This window comes from Lissotriton helveticus, chromosome 1_1 (genome assembly GCF_964261635.1).
Source record: "Lissotriton helveticus chromosome 1_1, aLisHel1.1, whole genome shotgun sequence".
Lineage (NCBI taxonomy): Eukaryota > Metazoa > Chordata > Amphibia > Caudata > Salamandridae > Lissotriton > Lissotriton helveticus.
Genome location: NC_136057.1, coordinates 1,514,107,755 through 1,514,120,135, shown reverse-complemented (window position 1 = coordinate 1,514,120,135; position 12,381 = coordinate 1,514,107,755).

Below are 12,381 nucleotides of genomic sequence, written 5' to 3'. Positions count from 1 at the left end.
ACATGAAATTGAGTACTTCAATCTGTACAAGAAATTGAATATTTAGCTGAAAAAGAGACAGAAAGTACAGATATTGTGAAAACAAATATGTTGGATACATATGATCCAAATAGAAGTTATCATCTTGAGAAAATTTGTCTCTATGAAGTGCTGCAAAACTATAATTTTAAACGGAGTATTACAGAAAACATCAATAATGGTATATATGCTGTGATTGGTTCTGAAGGATGATTGGTGAAACAAAGAAAAGGACATTTGATTAATCACCGAAAACTGAGTTGCGATACTCCTGGCAAAAGGGAATTTTACTATTTAGCTCTTTTGTAACTCTTCAAGCCGTGGCGTTCAGAATAGGAATTACTTGAAGATTTTCAGAGCTACAAAGATTCATTCAACGCAACTAAAGATACTATAGAATGTACTGTTTTTCCTAGTTATGTGAAAATGTTGAACGACAAAATTGAGCAAGAAGCTACAATTGCAGCTCAGATTGCTAGAGACAGTTCTCAAGACAGTCAAACTTCTGCTCAGTTGAGTCAGGATCCACTAGGAGAAACAATTGTTCAAAATGAAGCAGCAACTGCCATGGATGAGGTGGAAACAGCAATGTATCAAGCTCAAGAAGATGTAACAAACTTAGGAAAGTTGAAAGAACAAATAAATGTTCAGCAAAAACAAATATATGACCAAGTGAGAGAACAGATTGACCATGGATTACTTCATGAAAAGAAAGAGTGCACGTGAGTTGACAAGCTGGAAAAGGAAAACGTTTTTTAATTAAAGTAATTACAAGTTATCTACAGAAAACAACTGAGTCGTATTTGTCTTGTGTTGTCACTGCTCCAACTGGGTTGGCAGCACACAATATTAATGGAATTACTTTACTAGAGGTGATCCGAATAAAAAATCTATAGAGGGCCTGTAATTGGAATTAGAATTAGAATTGGCAACCACATCCAACGAAGGCAAGAGACGCACACATTACCCACTTCCTTGTGTGGATGCTGAATAAGGTGAAAAATGAAAGCTGTTTCGTGCGAAGTCTTCAACAGAATCTAAATGTAAAATAGATGTACATTAGCACATCTTAACTGCTATTGTAAAAAATATTTATTTGGAACTGGCAGCTTGGTAAAACATGTGAACACTCTTTATCCCCACAGTTATGTGAGAGTTGCATGTGACAGGCTGCCGGAAGACCCTCCACCAGCTGTAGCCAGCACTTTCACAGCACCATCAACTCCGCATCCGGACACACGTCCCGATTTTGCAGACCTTATTATTTTATGCAATAATAATTTTTTGGTAACTACTTCCCCGACAAGGCAGTGGGTAATTTGCTGCCTTCGATAGATCGATAGATGTGCTTGCCAATTCTTATTCTAATTCATATTACAGGCCCTCAATAGAGCCCAGTATAATAATTAGTCTATGCCTTGGGCATGGTTCACTTCTACAAAGAGAAGAGAATGCGCCACAGTGAAGGTGCGCACCCTGCCACGTGGCTGCCGCCATGACTGCGTGCTTCCTCAAAACAGGCCGATTGCGAACTCACCGCCACACCACCACAAACTTATGTCTGTATTGACTAGTGCCTTCGATCTCCACTGCGGACAGCAGGGTTCACAACTTGAATTCAGCTTTGGATCTAAATTTGTCTTCAGTATCTGTGCTGAGAACTGCCTTCAATCTATTCTGCGGTCAGTAGAGTTGACAACTAGATACCAGGAGCGCCAGCACTACAGAAAACATTGAATTCAGTCTTGATTTATTTAAAACAGAGACAATTGCACTATGTCCTCAGATTTTCTTAAAGTTTGAACAGTAGGAAATTCAGCCTTCATTTATTGAATACAGAGACAACTCTACTATATGTCTCCACATTTTCTTTAAATAAGTGACAAAAAGCATTTGTCTATGGTTGTTGTGTTTCTATCTAGGACCCTAATTCGATATTCCCGATTTATGCCCTTATATGGTTATAATAAATATTATCCTTATAAAGGCATAAGAATCATATCCATATTTAGTAATAGCCCATGCAGTCCAAATACGGCAAGGCTACTCCCCTAGACTCCTAGAAAGTACAACGCGTTCTTTAAACAAACCAAGCCTCCAGCAGCCCGGGAAATCCCCCGGCTTTTGTTTTGATTTGAACAAGAACTCCTGTAGTCCAGAAAGAACTGTTAGTTCTTGGTGACGTCTTATGTCCAACCTTACGTAAAACCCGGCACCTTTCAGGTATAAATATACCAACGTTGCCTTAAGCAAACACACGGTGGTTTGGAGCAGAGCGGCTATCTACTTGCCTGAGAGCCCAGCTGATGCGAGAGCCCTCGGACGCCGCCCCTCCCTTTTGACGCACTGAGAAAGACGCGGTCTTTTTCTCCAGCTGAGAAAATCCAGCTCCGGTGTTTCCAGCCACCCTTGCGGGTTTCTAGGATATCGAGTCCTGAGAGAGAGATACCAGACCTCCTACATTCTATTACCAAGGTACGGAGCTGACTAAACCCTTAAGAGAATTCTTGATTGAGATTCCTTGGCAAAAACCAACTTAACTTAAACTGCTACTTACTTACTCCTTCCCACGTATTAGGCTTTGGTCAGGTACACCGGGGTAGGTGTATTTAGAAGCACCAGTTGAGTACGTTAGTCAATGTTTTTATGTATGTATATATTTTATCTATTTGAAAGTATCATATGGCTAAGAAACCATATCAATGCTTTTACAGTATTATTTCATAATACTCCTTTTGCTGTACGCACTTTACTTCATGATAAGTATTGCAATTGTGGCAATTCATTTCTCTTGCATGAGAAAGAAGACTGCTCAATAAATAACCCCTTGTATTGAAAACGCCCGTCTCTCTATTTCTCTGCACTCTGGTGAAACTAAGTACGCATGATTGACTGAGTGAAATAGCTGTCTATTGTTTTCACACGACTCTAGAGATACACTCTTATTCTGAGGGAGCAAAGTTGTCATGTTTATGCGGTTGTCAGAAGCTAATCCCTTCTTGTCTAAATCCAGAGAGTTAACTCTTTCCTGAACATTCGAGAAAGTTTCTAGTGACCTCTGAGCTAGCTGGCAAAACTAATTAAGTCTAATATAGTCAGTAGAGACCTAGTCGACCTCAGTCCTACGTTTACACTACTATTTATATTATTCCAATGCGCAGAGCCTATTGGGAATATAGGAACTACACTACATGGCACCCAACGTTTGGTAAGGCGATAATCTAACGCAAGACACTAGAGTAACTCAGTCGTGCTTTTTCACACAGATCCCTTTTCCCGTAAAAACTTCAAAAGACGTCTGGAGTGGGTAAAAGGTTAATATCCGCCGAAACTTAGTAGGATGAGAATCATATGTATTAGTTTTTGGTTTAATCAACGTTGAAGGATACAGTGTTCCAAAATATTGTGCACCTAATCTTTGTTTCCTTGAAACTTGATCTGCAACAAAACTTCTTTCAGTAAGGGGGAGGCAGCTAGAATAACAGCTCAACTCCTAGAGGATGGCACAAGTCTTCAAGAAAATGACCCGAATGCTATACTCATTTCGGTCAACGTAAGAAGAACTGTAACTCTTAAACTTATAGAAAATGGACTGACATCACGAGGTGGTACAGTCATATTCGTGGTAGAGGCCCATGAATATCGGCAGACAGAGGTATTCTATTCATGGATACACTTTCCAGCAGCAAACACTGTAACAAAAGTATTCCACTATTAAAAAATAGAGGAACCTCCGGATGAATACACTCCTTTCGAGGATGTTGAAATCCCACTAAATCACCAAGAGCACCTGCTCTGGTTTAATGGCGCCCTAAAACATCAAAATCACATCACCAGGCACGGTCCACTAGGTAGACCAGGAGCCACGTGGCCGGTTCTAGCCAGCTACACACCACATCCCGACATTGATAAAATGTCAGACCGGGAACTTTTAGTTCAGCTAAAATTACTAATTAAAATACATAGACAATTGGTCCAATATGTCATGCGGACTTCAACAGTCCAACCAACAATTAACATTCCACAGCTGACCCCTCATCAGGGGAACACAAACAAAATTACACCACAGAACATACAATCATGTCTTGGTAAAATACCCGCAAAACGGGAACAAATCGCATTCTGGTTAGCACAAAAAATCACTCAAATAGAGGCAGTATTTCCAAATACTACTCCTACTGAGAAACACAGAATTCTGACTATCTGTCTTCCAATGGGGATCGCACCACATGTGGAAGACTGTGACACTTGGGGCACGGTCTTTGCTTCCATCTACACAAAAACACATGGTGTTCCGTCTATGGCGGTTATACCAGATGTGCTAAGACAGATTCAAAATGAATACGGTCCAGAACCTGCTTTAACTCTGGGTATGAAATTACTGAAAGACTTCAAACAGGTCTGGGCTATAATATTTGCCAACATAAAAGGAGATACAGCATCTGTGGCAATCCGCCAGAAATTGAAAGAAATAGATATAGCAGAACAACCATTTGAACTTGCCAGAATCATAGAAAAATCCTATGAAGAACTAGGTAGAGATAGTTTGGGTGGGAAACCAGTAAAACCCCTTCTAACTGAAAAACCTGAAAGAACATTTATTAAAAATAATCTAAATACTCCAAAAAAGAGTTGGGATGGTAATAAACAATCCACTCCCAGAGAAAAACGATTCCAGTCCAGAGGAAGGTCTCCTCAACGGAGAGATAGATCTCCAGACCGAGGAAACAAATCTCCCCAGAGGGAGCCCTCTGAGAAAAGATACAACCTTAGAAATAGGGATAATTTGAAAAAACCTGATAGATATCAAGATATTGATACACGTCCCTCTCGATCTTTTCAGACTTCCTCACAGAAATCGGAAAGAAGAGGACGGTCAGAACACAAGGAAGAGCACGTCAAGTCCAAAGACAAGGAACCTGCTCATCAAAGCAAAAAATTACAATTTCCAAGAAAGAAGGTAGCCAGCATTAGAATTAAACATGCCGAGGATTCTGAGGACACAACTGAAAAACGGAGAGTGGGCCCAGACAATGCTAGACAGCGCAGCAGAAGTGACCATAGCTCGCAAGATCCTGATGAATCTTCTGGAGACAGTGGACACGAATGAATACATTCAAGTAGAAACTGCAGACACCAGGGTTAGCAAACCCCATAAATTGTATGAAATAACATTGCGTATAGAGGGGAACAAGACTAGGAAAGTAAGGGGTCTCTTTTGGGATAACCTTTCGAAAGGCTATGACATCCTTCTAGGTGAGAAAGACTGGCCACCAGAGTTTGTCAGGGAGTGCCCTCATGGCAAAGAAATGATTATGCCTGCATTCTCAAATCATATTCCAATTCATAAAAAATATACACTTACAAGAAAATGGGCAGTGGCCCAAGCTCCTGCATTATACAAAAATCATGTAGGATGGGATGAGGATTCTCCTCACCACAAAATCCAGTTAAAAAGCCAACCCACTGCACAAAGGCAGTACCCAGTTAAACAAGAAGCTAAAAAGCAAGTCAGGGAGATCTTAGATCAACTTGAATACCAGGGGGTGATTGAAACATGCACCTCACAAATGAACAATCCTTTGTTTCCTGTCTCCAAGCCAGACGATTCATATCGCCTAGTTTTGGAATACAGACACTTAAACTCCTGCTGCAAAACATTTGCAGTACAAAACTCACACAGTGCAGCACTAATGAATAACATCGTGCGCAAAAAATATAAAACAACATTAGATATCTCTAATGGATTCTTTTGTCAAAACATTGCACCTGAAAGCAGGTATTTGACCGCTTTCTCAATAATGGGGGTCACAAAAAACACTTCTGTCGACTCCACAGGGGTTCAAGAATAGCCCAGGATTATTCTCAGCAAGGGTAACAGAATTACTACAAATATATGATGATGAGGCATTATCTTATGTCGATGAAATCTATCTCACAGATGATGACCTGGAGACTCACTTGAAAAGAGTGAACACCATAATACTTGGGTTTGCAGCTGAGGGTTACAAATTCAACTTTAAAAAGTCACGAATTGCCCATCTAACTGTCCTGTTTTTAGGATATGAATTATCAAGTGAAGGCAAAAGCCTAGCAGACAACTTCTTAGAGAAGTGTGCTGTGCTCCAAGCACCTAAAACGCTGAAGAACTTACAATCAATACTAAGTTTCCTGAATTTCGGAAGAACATACATTCTAAATTAAGCAGAGAGGGTTAAACCTCTCTATGAATTAATAAAACCTGATTTCAAACCAATCAATTGCACTCCGAAACACACAGAAATTTTAAGATCATTACAAACAGACATGTTAGCTAAAACAAAATCGCAAACTCGCGAAAACATACGCAACCTTGTAATCCGAGTCATCCCAGGAAGACGCGGATTCACGTACCTGACCTCTAATGAGGGGGAAACGGTACCAATAGCTTACAAATCTCATTTGTACACACAAGCTGAAATGAAATTCAGTTCAACTGAAAAAATTCTAACTGCGGTTCAAACTGCTGTAGCAAAAGAAAGAGCCCTAGTCCAAGGCAAAAGAATAACTGTTTTAACAGCAGAATCAGCCCTTGAGGCATTAACAAGCCCACGCAATTTAAATGCTGTGGCATTAGGTCCAAAATGGATACAATGGGAAAATTCTCTTGCTACAGAAGACGTGAAATACTATTTTGATCCGAAAATGAAAAAACTAGAAGATCTAGAATATGAAGTAGAATATCCTCTGCCAATCGAAATTCTGCCTCTCGAACAGTACACATGTGTAATCTACATGGACAGATTTGCACAACACTACGATGTAGAGAAAAAATCCTACAACGCAGCGTGCACGATTGTTAAAGGTCGCTGGCACTTTCGTAAATTCAGACCAATAGTCACCAAAACTGAATCACTCAGAAACTGTTCAGCTCAGCGAGCTGAAATAAGATCTTTAAAGATGGCGCTTGAAAATGCCGATCGTGAATTCCCGACACTGATAGTGTGCGATTCGCTTTTTTGCGTCAGGTCTTACAATAATGACTTGCAGAACTGGGTTCAAAACGATTACAAAGATGACACAGGTGCCACAATAAAGCATAAGGAGCTTTGGGAACAGGTAGTTCTTTTGCAGAAAGAACTACACACACAAGACTCACGTGATGCATACACTGAGTCATCAACGTGATGGCGTTCACGTTGCAGGGAATTCATTGGCTAACAGAGCCACAGCGGAAGCGGTTCAACCGGCTTTAGCCACAAAAAAGCGTTCTAAAAAATACATAGACGGAGAAACCATGCTGGCGGTAAAAGCCTCTTTAAAAGGCGACTATGCAGCATTACCTCTGAACTATCCACTCAGTAATACATACATAATTGATGCAAACTCCGTTCCTTTTGCTCAAATTCCTCGAGTGGGGGATAGAGTAATTCCAAACACGAACAGGAGAGTCTTCTTGATTGAAGCGGCACACATGGGATTGGGTCTAAGGCACCAAGAGATCGTGAAATCTCTTAAAGAATTACAATCAGAACACTGGTGGCCGGGGATGAGCCTGCAACATTACAAATTTGCAAAGACCTGTCCAGACTGCAACAGAGATCACAGTCGTGAACTGACCGGAGTATTACCAGGACCCCTTTTTTAGAAAGCATCAAGCTATCTATACGCAGAAATCCAGTAGGAGAAATGCGTCCCCATAATATTTAAGACTAGATTCACTTAAAATGCAGACACCAGCGCTCGGCTGACGCCAGAACTGTTATACAAAGATTTGCGAGTCTTTATCGGCACATACGCAATTGGCATGCTACATTCTGACCAGGGTCCTGCGTTTAGCTCTCGGGCTTACAAGGAGGCCATGGCCAGCATGGGCATTGCATTGCGGAACTCTTCTCCATTCCATTCTGAGGGAAATGCGGTAGTGGAAAGAAAAAACCAGGACATAAAGCAATCTATAACGGCGAGGGTATTAGGTTCAGGTGATGGGTGGGTCAAACATTTAACAAGTGTCCTACGTAGTCTTAATAATCTGCCAAGAAATTCTCTAAAAGGTCTCACTCCATATGAACTATTGTTCGGTACTAGAATGTACATTCAGGATCTTGATAGTCACACTTCAGTGGTAGAAGAAAAATCCTTTGATATCAAAGACCGTTTGGCTGTTTTACAGGACTTAAATTAAACAAGAAGAAGCCTGAGTAACATAAAGTTAAAGCAACAGCCAACAGCCACTGAAGAAAAACTACATGTCCCAGCAAGACCTGTCTGGATTCCAAAGATTGGGGATCTGGTCAGAGAGAAGATCGCGGTGAAGAAGGACTTTGGGCCTTCTTACAGAAAAGCAGTACCTGTCTTAGCTGTCAGCGGAACAAGATCAGTTGTACTACCGCCCCTTGCTGGTAAAAAGGAGAACCGAGTTGTATCCATCGACCTGGTAAAACCACAATCATGTGGCCAATAATAAGTAGTAGGCCCAGTGGACTACCAAGAAATAGCAGAATACCAACATTTTCTACAATCCAAGAGGTTCAAACTGAGAGACTAATCACATTTGATAAACATGCAGTGAATAAAAAAGGACTATTCAACAAAGCAATAGAACTTGTGCCTCTTGAAACCCAAACTGCAACAGTTCGTCAAGAAACACCTGTCTACAACGATGTAACCTCAGACTATGCTAATGAAACAAAGAAAATGCAAAAGCAAATGAAAATCCGGAAGCAATTCCAACAATTGACAGAACTGCATCTGGCTACTTCTTCAATTTCGATAACTTTTCTGAAGATCCAAGCGAGCATGAAGAAATGCCAGCACCAAAAACTTTCGAAGACAAAGTGACTGAACTTTTTCAACAACTAAAAGAAACATATCTGATTTCACCGTGGATTGAATTTTGGATTGTGTTAGGTGTACTTTTCCTCCTGCTTTGGCTCATCATGGTTCTATGTTTAGGAAAATTCATTGATGGAAAATATAGTACAATGGACACAGCAAGCCAGAACATCAACTTGGTCCTAAAGCCTCACACATCCTCTCACATTGAGAAAATAGAACTGTCATCAGTGAACATCACAGCCAATCCAATACCCGGTGGGGTAGCATGGGACAGAACTGATTATGACATTTTTGGCCCGATTGAGCTCTTGAAATATCCACATCAGTTTAAGGTTTCCTTAAGTGACTTTGTAAAACCAAGTACTTTCTCTGATGATTGGGACTTTGAAAATATTAACAATATGATGTCAGATTTAGGAATGTCAGCAAAATTTACAGAACATGAATATTTGCAGGGTTCATCAAATTATGAAGAGCTATATTGTTATAATCATTTTGGTGATCACTATTTGCATAAAACTGCTCAGCCTAGAAATGTTTTTAATTATAATCAATGGGAACATTGTCCAATTCCGCCAAAAGGCAGCTCGAAAACATTTTATGAGAAATTCCAATACTTCTCAGGGTTTAACAACAGTGATACAGAAACGTTTTATTTCAAAATGTTAAATAAGACAGGAATGAAAACAATGTTGACAAATACTAAATTGATTTATTCTGAAAAAATTTATGACAAAATGTCTACATTTGGTTTTGAATTTTGGAAAAGCAACATTGAAACAAAAACCATCTGGGGTACCAAAGATTGGCAGGTACAATGCCTAGAAGCATTATTTAGGGCCTGCATGATCCCGGAACAAATGATATTTCTGAATGATACAATTTATCAAACTACTTGTCTTGGCCTAGCTAAGATAAAAGAGTTAAATAAACCGTCTATTCCAAAGCCAACACCTGACAGTAATAGTACTACAGATGTCGAGATAGACGTATCCCATATTTTACACCAAAACAGAACACATCCTGATTGGAAAAAATACTGAACAAAACACAGGGGTTCTAAATGACCAGGCCAGACCCAAGATACTCCCAGAGACAACATCCAGGGATAGTTACAACATACAGTGTAGGGAAACTATGCCTTGAGTGGCTACAGAAATCCACACTGGCTGAAATTAAGCAACACTTGACTTTACTTAAAGACGGTGCTGGCTTGCGTGATTTCATACTGGGACCACGCAAACAGCGTCAAAACGTTTCATATACGCCGGTATATACGCTGCTTACAACGAGACTTGGAAAGTAACACAAATTGAAACAGCAGAAAAAATACGAGAAATTGATCGTATTAATTTGGAAAAATCACTTTCTGTAGTGGACAATGGACTCTGTCCTCCAGAATATATTCACTGGACAGCATTGTATCATCTGCTTTTGATATAATAGAGCAGGACTTGCTAATGTTACAACATGGTCAGTCCCAATTACGTTCTATTGTACAGCTTGGCTGGACGTTGCAAAATCTGTGTTCAGGCTACGTGCCATTGCGTTTAATCAACACAACGTCATTATTTTCTATCTTTAACCTTACTGAAAAACAAATCAGTTTGGCACAAAAAGGAGCAGACTATACGATTCTGAGCATTGAAAAACTTGAGAGATTACCATTGACAATGTCAGAAATGAATTGAATGGATAATACACGGAATAATCACAATTCCGATAACAACTTTCCAGTTTAAATTTTGCCAAGAGTATATACCAGCAGGCCTGTATGAAAGGTTGGGTAAAGGATACATCAAATCAACCTGGGATTTACCTCACACACACAAATGTTATAGTGAAGGAAAAAAGGAGGTATTCCTTAGTGGTAAAAACTGTAAAAAATCACTAAGTGGTACACTTCTGTGTCAAGGTATTAACTTGCATGGAGCCTGGGAAGGGTCTTCAAATAACCTTTCATGTCACCTGCATGGCACTCCTGCAAAACAGATAGAGCCATTTTTCAGACAACTTTCCAACGGCAGTTACGTTCTAATAAGTGACCACAGCTGTTGTGGAATGGTGCCAGGAAATCCCTATCTCGTAACCGTTAGCTCCAGGGTCATTTGCTGTATGCAAGTATTGTATCCACACAGCAATCCAGACATGGAGGCTGTGTTGTGGCCTTATTTGAATATCTCTTCTATTCGAATTGATACTTTAAGCAGAATGAAGTCTATTCTTTTACAGACAACTGTGCCTTTAACCTCGTCCAAAGAGACGTATGAACTGCAAGTTGCAAGGACAGCGGCGGAGATCCATTCCCTATTATCAACAAATTGCCCCGTCCATTTCGTAGAAATGTTAAGTTAAATCTTAAACATGTCAGATACCAGTGGCATCGCACATGTATTTAAGACAGTTTTTTCGGGATTGTTAACACCCTTTGAAACAGTTCTGGGTATCTTTCCGAATTTTGTCCATTCTGTCTTTAGTGGCCTACCTCTACTTTTGGGACTCGTAGCAGGAATTTTATTTTTGATCCTTCTGCTTCGATATGGCAAGCCAAGCCGCAGACAAGACTCCAGCAACGATGGGAGAAACGATCCTAGCTATACGCTTCCGGGACCGCATCACTAAAGTCCTCGGATTAGCCCGGCTAAGAGATCTGAATATGACCTGGTTTCTTTCATTCAGACCAATCTGGCAAGATTGCATCTTACCTGTGCTTCGATGTATGCTATGCGGAGAAGAATGTGTGTTGGACGTCTGTCTTACACTACCATCAGCAGTACCAATGGATATAGATACCTTGCTAGGTCCGGTAACGACTCATGCATCGTGTTGTCCCCAGCGGTTACCTATTCTGATGACGCCATTCGTTGAGACTTCACCACTACGAGTATGTGGCAGTGGAGTACGAGATGAAAGCAGCACCACACAGGTACAACCTTCTGTGAGCATTGCTGATCCTGACATCGTTGATAGCAATCATACTCACACATGCACTGTTTCGGCATTTTCAAACTTGGTCGAACTTTCACCTGATGTTGTAGACCAATTTTTTGCAAGTCTGTCTGATATGATGTTCTCCCCTGAACAACAAGAATAACTTTAAAAAAAACAACAAAAAAAACAATGAGCACACGGCGTTCCCTGAACTCTGAATTCGGCCTTCAATTTTGATAAACACAGCCACTAAAAACATTTGGAACTATTTTTTCCCATGAAAGCAAAATCATTTTTTTTTCACTTCCAAAATATTTTCCTTTTTCTGGCACATGTACTCTGCTTAAAGTAGAACTATTCTTAGAGAACAGAGCTTCTATTTTTAAGATACTAGAGACAATATTTTACCACAGCCTCTAGCACATGTACAGCATTTTGTATAAATATGTGATGGAATGGTCTTGACCTTCTTTTCTGTATTCAGAGCCATTTCATGTGTAATTTTCGCAATTCATTCAGCTGATATATATATGCGTTTTAACTGAATGATACCACTGCTTAAAAAGCGTACAGTACCAATACTCATTTTCGTGTATTTACCATATACCATTTCAA